This window comes from Lemur catta, chromosome 4 (assembly GCF_020740605.2).
Source record: "Lemur catta isolate mLemCat1 chromosome 4, mLemCat1.pri, whole genome shotgun sequence".
Lineage (NCBI taxonomy): Eukaryota > Metazoa > Chordata > Mammalia > Primates > Lemuridae > Lemur > Lemur catta.
The window spans coordinates 92,931,047-92,949,656 of NC_059131.1; positions in this window are offsets into that span (position 1 = coordinate 92,931,047).

Below are 18,610 nucleotides of genomic sequence, written 5' to 3' on the forward strand. Positions count from 1 at the left end.
CACAGAGGTTGTACTAGTTTGCAGTCCCACCAGCAGTGTATGAGTGTTCCTATCTCTCCACATCCATGCCAACATTTATTGTTTTGGGACTTTTTGGTAAAGGCCAGTCTCACTGGAGTTAAGTGATATCTCATTGTGGTTTTGATTTGCATTTCCCTGATGATTAGAGATGTTGAGGATTTTTCATATGTTTGTTGGCCATTATTCTGTCTTCTTTTGCAAAGTTTCTGTTCATGCCCTTTGCCCATTTTTTAATGAGGTTGTTTGATTTTTTCTTGCTGATTTTCCTCAGTTCTATATAGATTCTAGTTAGTAAGCAATGTCTCTGTTTTTGTGGACATGGTACTCTACTGGGGAAGAGGGAGGCATTAAATAAACAAATAAACAAGAAGAACTTTACACAGTGGTAAGTATTCAAGTAACACATAGAATACATGACATGTCAGAGAATGAACAGATGTCTGTTTTTATGAATGGTCAGTGAATGCCCTTCTAGATGTTGATGATGAGATCTGAATAACCAGATGCATGAACCATGTTCAAAGGAGGAATAAACCATTTAAGGCTGAGGGAAGAGTCTTTTCAAAGACCAAAGGAGGGCTAGGTTTTGGCTTCCTGAAGAAATGAAAGAAGTCCAGTGTGTCCAGAAGTCCAGAAGGCAGAGGATGGTGTGAGATGAACTTAAGGATTTAGACAGGGGCTGGATAATTCAGGGCTTTGTAAATCAGAGTAAGAAGATAGGATTATATACTGAGTGAAAGAACAAGCCATTGGAGGATTTTACACAGAGAAATGACGTACTCTGACTCAGAATTTTAAAGGTTCTCTCTTGCTTCCATATTGAGAATAGACTGCATCAGGGCAAGTACTAGATAAAGCATCAATTGCAACGGTCCAGGAAAGAGATGATGGAGGCTGGGAGGGACTAGAGTAGAATGGTGGAGTTGGTGAAAGTCATATGCACAGTATGTCCTAAAGGAAGAATACAGGGAGTTCACATAGACTAAAACAATTTTAAAAATCTTAAACATTAAGTCAAATTTTACATGTGATACATAGGGGTTCAACTTTTAAAAACTTATCTCAATTGGGCTAATGTAGAAAGATGTGTACATGTACAAAAATATTCATCACTTCTGAGGTAAAAATAAAATAGAGACACTAAATGGGGAATTTTTAGATGCTCATCAATAGGAAGCTACTTGGATACGTTATGAGTAAAATATTATAATGTTCTTATAGGTGGTGTGAATTTATATCATTGACAAAAAAATATGTCCGTGACATGTTTTTAGATCAAAAAAGTAGATTAAATAACATTATATATACTGTTAAAAAGTAAAAGGAAAATTGAATGTATATAGATATGTAGTATGTGCATAGAAAAATGTGAAAGGAAATGCACAAAACTATTCTCATTGACTTTTATGAAATGTTTTATGTGTGTTATTTTAAAGTATCAACAATAAATATATTTTAATTGGGGATAAATGGATATTCAGCATGTATATTAATACATTCATCACTTATGGCTGTGTTTGAAATATTTGTGCAGACTTTTAAATATCAAGCTGTCAATTCTTTGTCAATTTAAGTTTCTTAACTGCCTGTCTCTGCTAAATAACTAATTCGTTGACTTACACCAATGCCCTGAAAATCATACTTTAAAAACAGAAGTACTAACAACAGAACCTCTGATAAGATTTTAATTACTTTTAATGATAATAAGTGAACACTAAATTTTTATTCTGAAGTACAATGTCTTATATTTTCACCAATGGATTTTTCACAAAATGGGGATACCAAAAATTGTAATCTGTGGACATGTGGATTTTTGTTCAGCAGACTACACCATAGCTAACTTTGCTTCTCTGACATCGTCAAATCACACTAAAAGCCCCCTGGCCACAAGCGTTTATGTAGCTTAATGCTTTACTGCTTGTCAACGTAAAGAAATAGGGAATTACAAATTTTAATTATTTAAATTTTAAGATTAAGATATTCCTGATATTTTACAGTTCTTGTGATAATTATTCACTGTATTATAACCAATCATTTCCTAGATGTCTTTATTTATTCATTAATATGTCCTTTCTCTTTCTTCCCTCCATCTTTTTACCTCTTCTTTCTTTCACTGCTTTCTTCTGTATTTCCTTTATTAATTTTGTTCCATCATTCATTTATTTATTCATTTGATAAATAGCTACTGAGACCTACAATATACCAGACATTGCTAAGTGTCAAAAATGTAAAATGAATATGGCAGAAAACGTTTCCTCAAGGAACCTGGAACTTGTCTAATGAGAAAGACACAAACATAAAGATATAAAAACCATGAACAATGACAGTGTGATTTTTAATGTTGACAATATCGATTTTTAAAAAGATGAAACAGGAAATCTATAATAATAATAATAATAATATTTTCCCCTTATGAGTCGGTATCCTAGGTCTTTAGAACTATGGTGAATATTCTCTGGGCTAAGGGAATTGGTACAAAAATTTGAGAAGCCCTTTTGAAATACAGCCTACATGATGCACGAAAAGCTGAATGGACAACACCAGGCAGAGGTGTGGTGTAGACCAGGGCAGGAGAGGAAGGGGACATTCAGGTGGGACAGCAGCTCCAGCAAGGGCAGAGTGCTGAAGAACAGCCTGGCATCTGTGGGGACTGCAGGCACCCACAGCTGAAGCAAAGTGAAGACTGGAAGATTGGTGGGATAAAGCTGGAGAGAGTGTTAGACATTGTTCCCAAGGCTAGACATAGCTCCTTTGAAACATTTAGGGATTTTAGTTTCTGCTCATAGGTCCTGCTGCCCCATGCCATGGAGTTGTAGGCTACATGTTATTACTGCCACCTTTATAACTGGAGAGTGACTCGGAAAGTCTTGTAACTGGGTGATCAGTTTCTCAGGTTTATTAATAATTATTACAGAGACCATTTATACCTGGATATTTACGAAAAAAAAAAATAACTAAAATGTATTGCTTTCAGGGCTTTAGTCTCTGTGTCAGACTCAGGCAAGAGGGATCCTGTCCTGAACTCCAACCTTCAGGGACCTCTTCTCTGGCTGTGCTTTGGCCATATGTGGAGCATCCACTGGGCCTAGTGGACATGAACACACAGGGCCAATGTACCACTATCCCCACCTAAAAAATGCATAGGTACCACAAATCCTAGAACATCCTGCCCAGTGGTCCCAAACCCTTGTTTCATTTTCCCCTTGTGCCTCTTGAGAGGTGTCCAAGGAGTAGCTATTTGCAAGAGAATGGGCTGGGCAGGGTCAGTGTGGATAAAACTTAGAGGTGTGCTGGGTTGTCCACACATAAACATGCTAAACTGTATAAGATGGAACAGTGGCAAAAAAGGAAGGGACAGACTGTATCTGGAGCTGGAGGGTGCTACCAGAGGCCGGTGGTGGAAGAGAACCAGTTCTGCTGTAAAATTTTCCAGAGTCTAGTATCTGTGAATTTGAATCTGGCCTTACAGGTCATTAAGAAAGGAAGATCAATTCAGTGGTGTGCTGGAGCCAGTTCATGCAGTCTTGGGAGAGCTGATTGTTAGCACCTCTTCTCGACCCCATGTTCAGTGGCATCATGTTCATAGCTTGAAATTGGCCATGGGGGGAATATTTGTACCACAGAAATCAACAAATGCTACAAATCAATGTCCCCCCATTTCCCCTGCAAAAACCCAATTATTAAACTTTTATCACCATGCCACTGGATAAAATGCAGTGTATTTAATGGTATGGAGTTTAATTCATAACTTTTATACATTTAGACGTGTCGTGTGGAAGCCTACATTTGTATTCTACAAATGATCATAGTGAGATTACCTAGGGTAAGTCTGGGTTGTTGCATAGCTGCTTAAACTCACTGGAATATACATGGCTATTTCTCACTAGACAGAAAAAGGATGAAAATTCCATCCTAGTACTACATGGTGGTCACAAATGTCCATTATAAGACTCACCCTCCATTTCTTTTATTCCTGTAATTTAACAACATAAGATCGTTGAAAGGTTGTCAGAATATGTAATCTTTACAGGATGAATAATCAGGTTTTATTTTTACAGGCTTTAGATTACTTCTTTAAGACATAAAAAGAAGCTGCCTTTTTGAGCTCTCTAGGACTCAGATGTAACTGGGACCAGATTATAAAATCAGAGATATGGTACACCACCATAGAAAGATTTTTCTAGCAGACGCGTTCTGCACAACTCCTTAATGTAAATCTAGACATCTCCCAGGCCACAGTCTTTGACTCATGCTTCTATTTTAGGTGTTAGGAAAGGGTTTTTTAATTAATATCTTGAAACTCAAGTGTACCTTAATCTAGGATAAACTGCCTATAGTCAATTTTCTACATTTTAAAATACATAAAAATTGCCTGGGGAAGTAATTTAAAAGATGATTGTCTTTCCGCAGTCCTAGAGACTCTGATTCAGCAGATCTTGGTGGGGTCCAGATTTTCGCAAACTTCCCAGTTGTTTCTCATGAACATAGTCCATGGATACTACTTTCAGAATATTAGCTCATAATTGAAAACATCTATCTAAAATTAAGTTCTTGGAAGTCCTCTCATTTACTTGGTTTCATAGAAATTAACTGACCCTAATGGGTATATTTTTGCCAAATCACACAGATACTGCAAGTATTATGGAGTAAATTGTGTCTCCCTAAAATTCACACTTTGAAGCACTAACTCCCAATGAGACTATATTTAGAGATAGGGCCTTTAAGGAGGTAATTAAGGTTCAATAAACTGTCTTTATAAGAAGAGGAAGAGACAGCAGGAGTGTGGCCACACAGAGGAAAGGCCATGTAAGGAGACTGTGTTCCAAAAACATAGGCCTCACCAGAAACTAACGCCACCAGCACATTAGTCTCGGACTTTCAGCCTCCAGAACTATGATACATTTCTGTTGTTTAAGCCCCGGTTTGCGGTATAACAGCCCTTGCAGACTAATATGACAGGCTAAACATTTTCAAAGGAAATGGTAAGTGGTAGATGAAGTCAATATAATAGTCCTTAGCACGATGGAAATATTTCTGGTGGAAGCTGGATTCACCATTATAAGAAAGCCAAAGTGCTTTGATTTTTTGGTTCTTGAATAGGCATTACCAAAGACTCTATTTTCTTTGTTTCATGGTTGGCCAATCCTTCCTCAGCTGAACTCATTCTTTCTTTAGCTTTCTCCCAGCCACTCCCCCCCCAGCCACCAAGGTGATGTGTTTACAATTTGATCTTACTTGACAGTGATCCTCTGTATTTTTCTAAGATGACTTAGTGAGTCTCTATTCAAACACATTCCATTTTATTTGCATAGTTTAATTTGCAGAGAAAGATCTCATTTCTGTGGGTGCATAGGGCGGGCAGGAGCTCAAGGTGATGAAACGAACAGCCTTGTACTCTTCCAAGTGGATTTTCCTCACTCAGGGCTTCCATAGTAGATAATAGAAATGGGAATGAACAATGCAGCAAACTCTCTTTCTTAGGACAGGCAAAAAAAAAATAGTATTTTCTCTCAGTAGGCAGAATAGTTTATTAAAAGGGAAATTTCACCTCCTGACCACAATGGATAATCGAATATCCACCTTTATTAAAATAGATGTGATGACATCTATAAGATGTAGTTCAAAGTCCTCTTCTTCTGAATTCACATTGTTTTCCCAAGTCACTGTTCAATTCTATCTATTATAAATAAGTTAGTTTTAAGTAAGAGATTTCTAAAAGCCCATGGAAGTATATTTTTAACACTTCTTTTTCTTTGCTGTGGTAAAAAAGGAAACCTCTGTTTTAGTCCCCATGATTATTAAGTCATTTCTCCACAGGTTTCCAGGGACCCTCTGCTAACTAATTTCCATTTTCAGTTGCTGATGACTATGTTCATTCAACTAGAGTGATGGAGTTTCTTTTCATTGGTTTTAAAATAGTGTGTTTTCTGGGAGGTTTCTGCATATCACTGTTGAAGATGAAATATACCATTTGTTTTTGTTAAAAGTTTCATTCAGGTCATACATGACTGATGAAGCCTAGATGGTGAGCTCTGGCCTGAATTCCCTGAGATTACTACTGAAAAAATTTAGTCTTCAAGTATCATATAGAGTAATCATAAAAAAAATTGTTATTAATAAGTATTGTTTCTCTTTGCCAAGTATTTTACACAGGGTGCCTTGTAATATTATTCCCATTTTCCAGTTTAATAAACTGAGGATCAAAAGGTGAAGCATATTAACTTGCTACAAAGAAGCCTGAAGAAGAGAGCTACCCTGGCTTCCTCATTTAAGAAATGGAGATACCAGGCTTTATCCCAGATCTATCTTAAATAAATCTGAAGTGATCAATTCATCACAGTTTTCCCAGGGCTTTTAAGTTTAGCACTAAAATTCTTTCTTCCAGTTGGTTCTGGGAAAACTGGGAGAGTTGGGTCCCTCTACCAAATCCTAAACTCTTTTCATAGTACCACGTTATTAGGTCATGCTCTGGCTATATCAGCAGATTCGTTAAATCAAATATTTTAGAAGACAATATTAGTATGAAGTGAATGATATTTTAAAATATCCAACATTTTTCTTTCCTATGTTTGCTTATGCATTGTGGCCTTTAATGAAATCAGTGACGCCACTCTATGCTCATTATTTCCCAGATAGGGTGTACAATAGGAAATAAAGGAGTTGTTTCCTTGCCTGTTTCAAAAGTTTAGTTCCTCTAAGGATTGGGAAGTTCTTTAATAAAGACAATAAATTTGCTAGCATATATGATAATGAATAAATAAAAATTTCCATCACCGAGAGTGATGATGATAATGATGACTGCTAAAATATGTTGGATGCTTACTATGTCTTGGATACTTTTCAAAATTTCTATGTGAATTATTTTACTCTGTACCTTACAGATAGGAAAACTAAGGCACAGAAAGACTGAGTGCATTTTGCAAGATTACACATAGGTAGATCCCGCATTCAATCTCAGGCAATCTGGTGCCAGACCCTGTGCTCCTTAGCATTGTGTCCTGCTGAATAGAAAATAATAACATTGTTTGTAGAGAAGAGGGCCAATTGGAGGGGAAGGAATAAAGAACTGATGCTAGCAGTTCCTTGAGAGGGGGCTCAGAACTACTCAATCATTTAGAACAAGGCCCTAAAGAGAACAAATAAGGAAGTCAACATACATTTAGAGAGGATCTGAAAGAAGAGTGGACTAGTGACCCATTCCCAAGGCTACTCAAGGTGAGGCAAGATCCCAGGGTAGAAGTCACTTTGCAGTTAGTCTAAGAGCTCATGCCTGAGATAACAGGAATCAGTGTTTAATTCAGCCGTATACTACAAAACCTCAAAATAATGAAGGCTCACACTCCCCATGCCCTTTTCCTTGGCTTGCTCTAGAGATTTTTATTGATGCTGCAATCTCACATTAGAAGGATGCAGGAACCTCTCCATAGAGTGCCCATTCGCCAAGGGAAAATGGGGACCCCTTGTGCCTTCTTCCCTGTCTTGCTTAAAGGACAACACCAGACCAGAATTCTCCCCCAGCTCGGAGGGTGAAAGACTTCTGCTTGTTCAAACAGGAAAGTGGGCACTCCCACACCTTCTTCTCTGACTTGCTCCAGCAGTAAATGCAGATCTATAGATTCTTCCTGAAAGTAGTTTCTGCATGCGTCAAGTGCCCCAACTTTTACAGCCTTCACCTGAGGGACTGCCTCCTCAATCACCTGGCTCTCGGATTTGACAAAGGTTACTTTTAAACTTGCAAATGTTCAGCAGCTATCTCCTCAGGTTCAAAGTCTGATCAAGAGTACAGGCATCTGCCTCAGACCCTCTCCTTGGCATAGAGCAGAACAGGTGGGAGATAAACTCTGGCTCTCAGCTTCTCTGCAAGAAAATAATGAACTGGAACATTCATCTGACTCTCCAGATGTATCCCAAAGAGACTGGCTTCTCTCCCACCTCTCTCAAGGCAATAGCACAACTTGAAACAAATAAGAAATCCAGTTATATCAACTCTATGATCCTTGGGTGACAAGGTTACCACCACATTTCTCATGCTCTAAAATGGCTTCATAAGCCATTCCATTCTTCTTCAGATGCAAGAAGGAGGTGAAAGAGGCACACGCACACACACACACACACACACACACATATACACACACAAAATGCCCCCTTGCAACATACCACCAAACAGCTTCCACTTATGGCTCACCGGCCAGCATCAGTCATATTGCCACACTTAGTTGCAAGGATACAAAGAAATAGTCTTTTATTGGGCACACTGCTACCCCTCAACAAAATAAAAGTTTTTTTTTTCTAAGATAAGGAGAGAATGGGTATTGTGTACAAACTGGAAGTCTCAACAAGTAGTCTCATATAGTAGAAGTGGACAAAACCAGTAACTGAAGGAATCTTGTGGCCCAAGAATGGCAGAAGCAGCGAAGGGACTCACCATTCTTAAGAAACAGAATGACCCAGTAATATCGGAGGGATTCCTGAATGCCAGATGGTGCCAAATTAGCCAAAATATATTCAGAAACAGAAGACCCTGCAACCAAGAGGGAAGTAAGCATAGCATCAGTCTCCACGGCAGATGAAAATAAGCACATTGAGAAATCATCCTTCCTAATGCATGATACTATGTAAGCTCTCCCATCATCAAATACCTCTTAAGTCTCTAAGAACTAGACACAATCCTGGAAAGGGTACAGGAGCTCCAGCAGGGCTAAAATTCAATTTATTTCACCACAACGGGATGGGGTAGAGAGACCGATTTCAATTAAAGAATAAAGTTACATTTCTTCCACGTCTAAAATTGCACACTGGAATCCGTAACAATTACACGTGCAAGTGAAAAGAAGGATACATCATTGAATTTCAAGATTGTGCTTGGAGTTCAGTCAATATTTTTATGGTACCCTTTGATATCATTTGATTATATCCCAGCCTACATGGACACTGGTGAATCTCAGACCCTGTGAATGCCACTGTAACTCTAGCACATTAACAAACAACTTTATTGTGAATTAGAATGCATTATTTTGAATTCAACTTTATTAGAGCCTATGCCATAACAAATTGCCACAGCTTGGGTGGTTAAAACAACAGAAATTTATTTCCTTGCAATTCTGGTGGCTAGAAGTCTGAAATCAAGTTGTCTGCAGGGTTGATTTCTTCTAAAGTGTTTCTTCTTGGCTTATAGATGGCCTTCTTCTCCCTGTGTCTTCCTTCTGTGTGTCTCTGTCCTAATCACCTCTTTGTATAAGAACACTAGTCATATTGGATTAGGATCCACTCTACTGACCTCATTTTAACTTAATTACTTCTTGAAAGGCCCTATCTCCAAATATAGCTACATTCTAAGGAATTGAGGATTAGGACTTAAATATATGGATTTTAGGGGGACAAAATTCAGTCCATAACATCAACTTTGCACAAAAATGGCCCCATTCCAATTACACTATGGGGTAGTACATCAAGACCATGAGAGCCCCAGGGTTGTTGTTATCATCAAGGATTATTGATCAGGCACCCTCAATAGGCTGCCCCTCTGTTAGGAGTGGCAGGATTAGAAGACCCAACAATGTGCAGAGCTTCTCATTAACTAAGGTTTCAAATATAGAAATGTTATACAAGGTAATCTCCTCTACTTGCTTTCTTATTGAATTTTATCCCTCTATAGAGTGGGAGAAGGGTCCTAATACTTAAATTATAAATGAGCCCAGTGCTTCAAGTGTAGCATGTATGTAATAAATACACATGGTGTGAACAAAAATTTACAGTTGTAAACAAAATAATCCCTTGTGGTTAAGTCCAGTTTATGATATTTATCCATTGTGGAACCCTTGATTACTCATCTAATATCTTCTCTTTAAAGTGGGACTAATAACTATTTATAAATCTTTGTTGAATAATATGCTATACGACAAGAGCAATTTTGAAACTCTAATCATATTATATATTACTATATATATATATTTTTTTAGAATTTATATTAACACTAATTGCATACATCCTCCATTGTCTCCATGCATGTTTATTGCATTCATGAACAGACCTCCCAGTATATCAGAGACTGTGCACAATGCTGTCTGATATCACTATCATTCTTCTTGGTAGGGTTGAGGGCCCAAGAACGATATTCCCTTAGAGTCTTCAATGCTCAAAGACTTCTATGTGCAGGATTCAGTCTTTGTCCAATTTGTTTACAGGAAACTAGGAGAGGGTTTTTCTATTTCTGTTTATACATAAAGAAATACTAAAAAGTGATTTTGTATCAGTTAACTTTAGGTCAGTTTTTGCTGCCAGGACAAAATAATCCAAAATCTCAACGGCTAAAGAAAGTTTATTTCTTTTCCACACTCCATGTCCTACATAGTGAGACAGAAGAGGTTTTTCCCTGCAGTTACTCACAGATCAAGGACAACAACACATCTTGACATACACATCTATTGGTAAAATGCAGTGAATTGCATAAACTGCACACTGAATGTTAAGACTTCTGCCAGCAAGTTACATACTCCATTTCCACTCGTATTTCCTGGGTTAACACAAGTTACATGACCATGCTTAACTCTTGCCATATGCCTGGAAGGAAGAGAGATAGAAATATTTGGTGAATAGTGATAATGTCTAATATTTATTAATTCATTCAATCCCTTATGCATGAAAAAAGCCCACCATGTATCAAGAAATGTTCTAAGGACTGAAGATATAAGAGTGAATAGATATAAATCCATTTTTATAAACCTTATATTTTAATGCTTATATGGAATATCATGGATATGCATGGGATAGAAAACATCAAAGCAAGAAAGGGTAGAAATGGTCTGGGATGGAGTGATTGCGACTGTATATAGGCTGTTCAGAGAAAGCTTAACTGAATATGCAAAATTTTAATTAACATCTGAAGCAGTTAAGAGGACAAATCATATGGGCAACTTTTGGATAAACGTGCCAAACAGAGGGAATAGAACGTGCAAAGGCCCTGAGGCAGGAGCATACCTAGCATTCTTGCAGAACGCTAAGGTGAGTGTGATGAGTGTGAATGAAACAGAGTTAGAAAGAGGGAGAAAAGTAGGGAATGAGGTTAGAGAGATAATTGGGAGGGAGAAGATCATATCATATAGGTCTTGGCACATCATCAGAAAGACTATTAATATGAGTGAGACAGGAACTTACTATATGTTTTGAGGAAAAGGTAACATGATTAAACTTGTATTTTAAAAGCTCAAGACTAGGGAAGATGGCAAGGAAGAAGCAGAGAGATCAGTTAGAATCTCATTATTCAAGTGTAAAAAGATGGGAGAATGGATCAAAGTCCATGGACCAAGATGGGGGCATTAAAAGTGGTAAGAAGAGGTTAGATTCTGTATACATTTTGAAGATAGGCCCAATAAGATTTGTTAATGGCTCAGCTTTCAAATAAGGATTTGAATTGAGTCTTGGATGAAAAAGTAAATGATTATACAGACCACTGATATTGAGCTATAGGTCCTTTTAAAGAAATTTTTTAAATCAGCTGCCACTATCTACCTATTTTCCACAACTCATGGCTAAACCCTCAAAGGATACAAAACAAAGAGCCTAGAAAAAAATCATACAATTCTATTTATTCTAAAAATGTTTTGATTCTGAGTGTGAATAAGTGAAAACAGACCCATTATGTATTCTTAGCATCTTAGAACATCCTTTTAATCTTGAGTGACATACCCTACATTTCAGGTTATATACCAGTACATCTACCAGGTAACCCATTTATCAATAAACATTTGTGGTGTACTTACTATGTAGTAGAAACTATGGTAGGCACTAACATTACAGACACAATCAATCTAGGCATTAACCAAGGAACTATAAGTGTGATTTTTGTTGCCAAAGGGAATGTCAAGTCCTGTGGGAATCCATAATGTGGTTCAGGCAGTAAACAGTGTTTAGACCAACATATGGAAAAAAGGTCTATATCGGGTGATTGTGAACTACAGCTTGTGGGCTAGCTGCATTTTTTTTGGTAAGTAAATTTTTATTGTAACATAGCTCTGTCCATTCTTTTAAGTATCATCCATGGGCACTTTCTCACTACAATGGCAGAGTTGACTAGTTGTGATAGAAACTTACGACCTCAAAGCCTGTTATATTTACTATCTGGCCCTTTAAGAAAACATTGTCCAACCTCTGGTCTACACAATGGAAAATATCCAACAACAAAAATATTCATAACTTTTAAATGTGGAGTGCAAAGAAAACTATTCTTCCTAGTGCTAATGCATAAAGTTGGCAACAAAATCCTTAGCTAATTGGCCCATGAAAGCAAGTCTAACAAATAAGGGCATTTTTCTATGCTGGCCTGAAGGAGAGCATCAGTCTTGTTGGATTATTGTTATACAAGGCAAGAAGAGCCTTTCCCGACATGTGGCAGTTGGTCTATCCCTCATTGAAACTGTGAGAAAAATAGCACAGAAACTATCTCCAGACCCAAGTATTGATTTATGGACTTTGGCAACTCTTGAGCTCATGTTTACCTTGTCATGATAATAAAGGTATTGAAATTGAAGTTGAATCAAATTGATAGACACCAAGAACTATTGCTAAACTGGCCCAAGTACATTTTTTATTTATAGGATTCAGCATAGTGTATTATATTGACATTTAATGAAGGCCAAAAACAATCCCCAAACTGAGAAACAACCTAGAACAGAAAAACAAATTGACCAGCAGTTGTCTACTCAGCAGAGTTTTACACGGAATGCAGTATGCATGGCGCCCCGTGAAGGGGGCAGTGCAATAGTACACTCAATATTATTTCTGGGAAAAGAACTATCCCCTTCAAAATAAAATAGGACTTGGCAATCTCCTGCCAAAATGCAGAGATTTTAAGGAACAGTCAATGGCCACACAGGCATTTCCATTATTTTCAGATTTCTAAGGATGAAATCTTCTTATTCTTTCCCAAGTGTTACATTCTTGTTTTCATTATTCAGTTATTTAAATTTGCAACAAATTTGAACTCCTTTGTTCCTTTTCCATATTCAACCACATTTGTTGAATGCTCATCAGCATAATGGATTGATTATACGAACAATTACAATAGAAATGAGAGGACAGGCCATTTGTCTTTTAAAAGGATATCAACTAAAGAGGGAAAAAGGCTGATTCTAAAATATTTTGTAAAGTACATAATAATCCACATAATACACACACACACACACACACACACACACACAATGCTCATTAACAACGTGAGGCTGTGGGGGTTCCTGGCATATTGGGCTGATTATTGATTATGTTTGCTCAAAGGAAATTTGAAGTGAGCTTTGAATGAAAGGAAAAAATGCATGACATTTGCAAGATTCTTTAGATCAAGAGCTGGTAAACTATATAGCCCAAATCTGGGTTGCTGGCTGTTTTTATAAAAGACAATTTATGGGGTCATAGCTATGCCCATTTGCTCATGTATTATCTATGGCTGCTTTCATGCAACAATAGCAGAAATGAGCAGTTATGATAGAGATATTATACCCTGTAAACCTAAAATAATTTAAAAAGAAGAGGTTTGGTGAGCCTGCCTTCGAGGGGTAAAAAACTAGAGGCAGAATCACTAACTAATAAGAAAGTTCTTATATTTCAATTGTAAAGTGACTGGGACATGGATATGCGTGTGTTCTTTGTCTTCTTTATATTATTTCTGGAACAAGGATGGCCATAGATTAAAATTAATATGTAGGATAATAATCATATACCTGCTTGAACTTTTATTTCATTGTTTAAAAAGTAAAAATGATATCACCTACCAACAGATCTTTGAGAGGATTGTATGGGAAAGCCCTTTCCATAGAATGTTGCAGGATTGCTGTCCTGGAGCCAGCCTCCCCTGCCACTGAGCTGTGAATCTCTTGCTGCCATTGCTGAACTGGGGTTTATTACATAACATAAATATTTCCAACTTCTCCAAATGTTTTAGCACGTTCTTCTGGATGAAGAACTAGATTATCTTCTTGCATCATTCCTCAAGGTTTTACTTCTCGGTTATTCAATTTAGCCTAGTGTGAACTGGAGTTTTAATCTGTGAAGGGCTCATTGTAAATGTGAACGGGAATTTAGGAAATCTGGTATTTCTTGAAATATACCCTAAACCAACTTAGGATTTGTTAGAAATAGAAAATCCTACTTTGAACATCTTTTTTCTTTCTTTTTTCAAAATTTAGAGAGGGAAACTTTAAGAGGGCTATGTTATCCTCAAAAATGCTCAAAGTACTCCCATGCTATAAAGTCCAGCTGTGAAACTAGTCCTACCTCATGTATAATGCACTAAGTACCAACTGCAGAATTTAAAATAATTTTCAGAATTATGAGTGGAGATGAACATATTTCCCTTTAAAGGTACTACTAAATAGAAGCTTATGCAAATGTCCTGTAGGCATTTACAGTCTTACATTCTAAACCTCCAACCCCTGTCTAGAATCTGAAATGTGTTTCATGTTTCCAAGTACTTCCATTTTATTAGTTTTATCCCATAATCTGGTTTGGAAGACAGAATGAAAGCAGTTATTCTCATTTTTTTTTTTTTTAATGACAGACACAGGCTTAGTGGGGTAAAACGTCTATTCTAGACCTACATCAGAATTGATGTTATTGCCCAGGTACTTGGCAAGAATTCGAAGGTTCTTGGGAAGGCAAATTTTTCATTGCATAAAAACTGTTCCAAATATCTAACACTTAACTTAAAAATGAGATAGAAGTATGTATGTATGCATGCTTCTATCTATGTAGATCTATCTATCTAAACTACCTATATATCTATCTGTATATATCAATAGAAAGCGAGAGAGAATTACAGAAATCACATTCACTCTCTGTTATTCTAATGGTTATTGCTCAGTGTCCTTTAAGAGAAAATTTCATGAATTATGCTTATTTTCTGCAGATACAGCAGATATAGGACTAAATGCTTATGTTCGGAAGGATGCTGCATGTTCCTCAATTCATGGAAACCTCAAGTCTAGAAAATGGAAGAGTTCGGTTAATATCTCCAGAGACCCCCAGGGAGTGTCACGCTCCATAAAATTATTTATGCACTTATATACAGTGCGTGCTCATCATCTCTGGGCAAGGGGACACAAGTTAAGCACCTTCCATATGCAACAGGGAAAACCCCTACGGCAAGGAAGTCTATTCATTGGCATGCACATATCACACTAGCTTTAGTTTTCCTCTGTCAAAAGGAGCATTCACCATGCTTAATGAGAGGCATGGGATTAATGCTGGTGTTTTCAGCAGGGGAAGGAATGTTCAGATGTTTGGGAAAACACGGCACCTGGAGGGTGCAGTGAAGGTCATTTACTCACATTGAAAAATCAGTTCTTTTCATGGCTGTGATTACAGTCTGCAGTGAGAGCATTGTGTGTGTGTTTGTGTGTGTGTCTTTGTGTGTGTTCAATACACACACACATTTTAGGCAATTCCATTGCCATTCATGTTTAATTTATAAGGCTGGGAGAACAACACTGCTTTGCCACCGATGACCAGACAATCCTTCAAGTACTCTTTTCCTCCCTTATAGCGAGGAAGACTTGAGAACATGGTCGTGTCTGTATGTATCCCCAGAACTCCCACTTTGTGTGCTGACTTCATTGTCCTTTCCATTAATTTTATGCACAATTATTCTGGAGTGCTCTGAATTGGCAACTAATATGGACCAAATGACAAGACACCAATATGATGTTCAAGGTATCCCTCTTTTACAGAATCAGGGCATATGAGAGACCCTGTTGTCTTAGGAAGAGAACATTTTGAAAGCACCTTTTAAGAGGAATTTAATGGTCAAATTCCAAAACTGACTTAAAGATATATTTATATCTTATTTCAGAAAAATCCATTCTTTGATCAGCCTTCCATGGTGTCTATAATTTCCACTTTGAATATCATAATACTTTCAGTACAGCATTTTGTTTTAGAATGCCTCTAAGAGTACGTATCATCTATAAAGTCAAGACGTTAAAAGTTGTGTCTTTGGTATACTGTTTCTTATAGACACTATTGAGTAAACTGGTACATCTGAATAGTCTGTCCACTAATGGAAATTGCACAGGGCAGGTAAGTTTTGATTGATAGTAGGGAGGATGCATTTATCCAATCACTCATTTATCCAAACATTCCCTGTTTCTTTGTCAAAAGTGATTCATTAATTTTCTACTCTCAAGGTTGAATGCTCATAGGAGACACCAATGCTGGGTTTCGAGAAGGCGAGTTCACCAGATAAGGCATCCAGGTACACCAGGCAGAGAGGGGGCTATGTTGGCAGGAACAATAGTGATAGTCAGGAAAAGGTAGTCATGAAAAGAAAAGTCATGTCAGTCAAAGAATCAAAGTCAAGTCCATTCTACCTCAGCCTTTTTTCTCATCGATCCTGCCCACTGCCCAGGTCACTGGGGGAGCCACAGTGACAGAGGAGATAATTCGGTGTCTTGAGACGACTGTTGGGGTGGAGGGGCACCCACTGCAGCCCTGCTGCCTGCCCAGGAATACATGCCAGGGCTTCTTGCACAGAGGCTTCCTGCTGTGGTCCTCTAGGATCCACTTTAGGATTCTGGGTTGTAGGCCCTGAGCCAGAATTTTAATGTTAAAGCCAATAAAGTGATGCTTTAATAAAAAAAAATGTAGAAAACACTAACAGACCATTAAGGCAAGTACAAAAGCCCTGCAGGTCCCATTCTTCTAAGAGTCAAAGACAAGATACTCACAGTGGTTTACAAGGTTCTCATGATCTATGTCCTCCACCTCCCTTACCTCCTCAATATCCCTCTTAGTTCAGCTCTCTATCCATGGAGCCAGCTCTATGAAGACAGGGGACTGAGATGCCCATAGTACCTAAAACAGCACCTAGAAAACAGTAGATGCGCAGAAGGATTCTCTAAAGCAACATATGAATCACTGATGTCTTACTCCCGGTTTAATAAAGATGAAGGTGAGGAGACAAAAAAGTACAATGCACATAAAAGTCCTGGCAGAGTGTCCTACACGAAGTTGCTACTCAATAATTATTTGTCTGGATCCCTCTCCGCTTTTACTGTTCAGAATAGAATAACAGTAGTTAATACTTAATGTACTCTTACTATATGTCAGGCTCAAGGTTGAGCATTTTATAGGAATCGTCTCACTGACTTTCTGAACTCTGTGAAGTAGAAACTATAATATTCTCATTTTTTAGAGGAGGATTAGAAAAGTTAACTTTTTCCCAATGTCATACAGTCAGTAAATAGTCAAAGATGCAAATAAGATTTACCTAACATCATAATCCCACACTCTGCCATGACATTATATGACAAGTAGCACAAGGAAAACTCCTCTTTGAGCTTGACTCATACCTTGGTGAGATGACTAATACATTATCTATGTTGTGATACTGGAGGATAAAGATATTCCTTGCATATAAATGGACATCATAGTTCATACACAATTTTTAGGGGTTTTTTTTTTTGCTTCAATTTGTTTTTTTTTTAATCTCAGGGTAGGCTAAATAGCTCAGCTAACTTGACAAGTTCGCTTAAGCCCTCCTCATAAAACTTCATCCCTGACTATAAAAAATTGATGTGAAGGTCTTCATAATATATAAAATACATTTATAATCTGTCACTGATTATTTAATTACAAGGAGCAATAATATAAAATTATGTTTACAAATATTATATTGCATATAGCACATTCTTTAAATCCTAAAACCAACCCTATTTCATAGGCATCATTATCCTATAACTTCCTTGGACAGATTAGAACATTTGCCCAAAGCCACACAGTTAGTAAGCGGCAGAGTCCTTAAGAAATTATGAAATCTGAATTTTGGCAGTTGATGTTCATAAGCATTAACATAACTCAAGAACTTAATTCAGTGTAACTCCAATGCCTGAGCTCTTCACTGTAGTATTAAACTATAAAGTGCTATATAAATGTGATGATTTATTACACCTTTTCTTATACCATTATTCCACATGGAAATTTCTTCTCTGGAATGCCTTCATAAGAACTTTAAGTTCCTATCTACAGAAGCTGTCCTTACAATCATTTATTTAAGGAACTGACTTGATCATTGCTCTCACAAATACCTGAGAACAAAGGCCAAAAATGACTTTGGCATAACAACTCAACACTCTCCAAGTGTCAGTCTGACCACTTTGGCTGAGTAGAGAAGCCCTTAGCTGCGAAGTAATGCACAGTTCTGAGAAAGCATTTAAATGGACTGTCTAAAACCAAGGGTAGGCAATCTTCCCAAAGTGATGTGCCAAGGTTATGACCTCTTCCTGGGCAGGGGGGAAGGTTGCAGGCTGTTCTCTTGTTGCTCTTGTTCTCAGCTGCCAAGGGTGCATGCCTACCAGCCGCCAAATCAACTTCTGGTCGACACTGGGGGTGCAAACCATCTCCGTAGAGTATATTTTGCATCTGGAGAAACAATTAATCAGTCAAGCCGCTCAAAAATAGGTTAGGAGCACTTCAGCATCCCAATACTCTGCTTATGTGATCAGTACCAGCTGCATCTTACAGCCAATGGTATCCTTCCTTCTAAAAAACTTCCAGACATAGTTGGAAGACTTCCTCCTTCTTCTACCTGATAATTTCCTGTGAT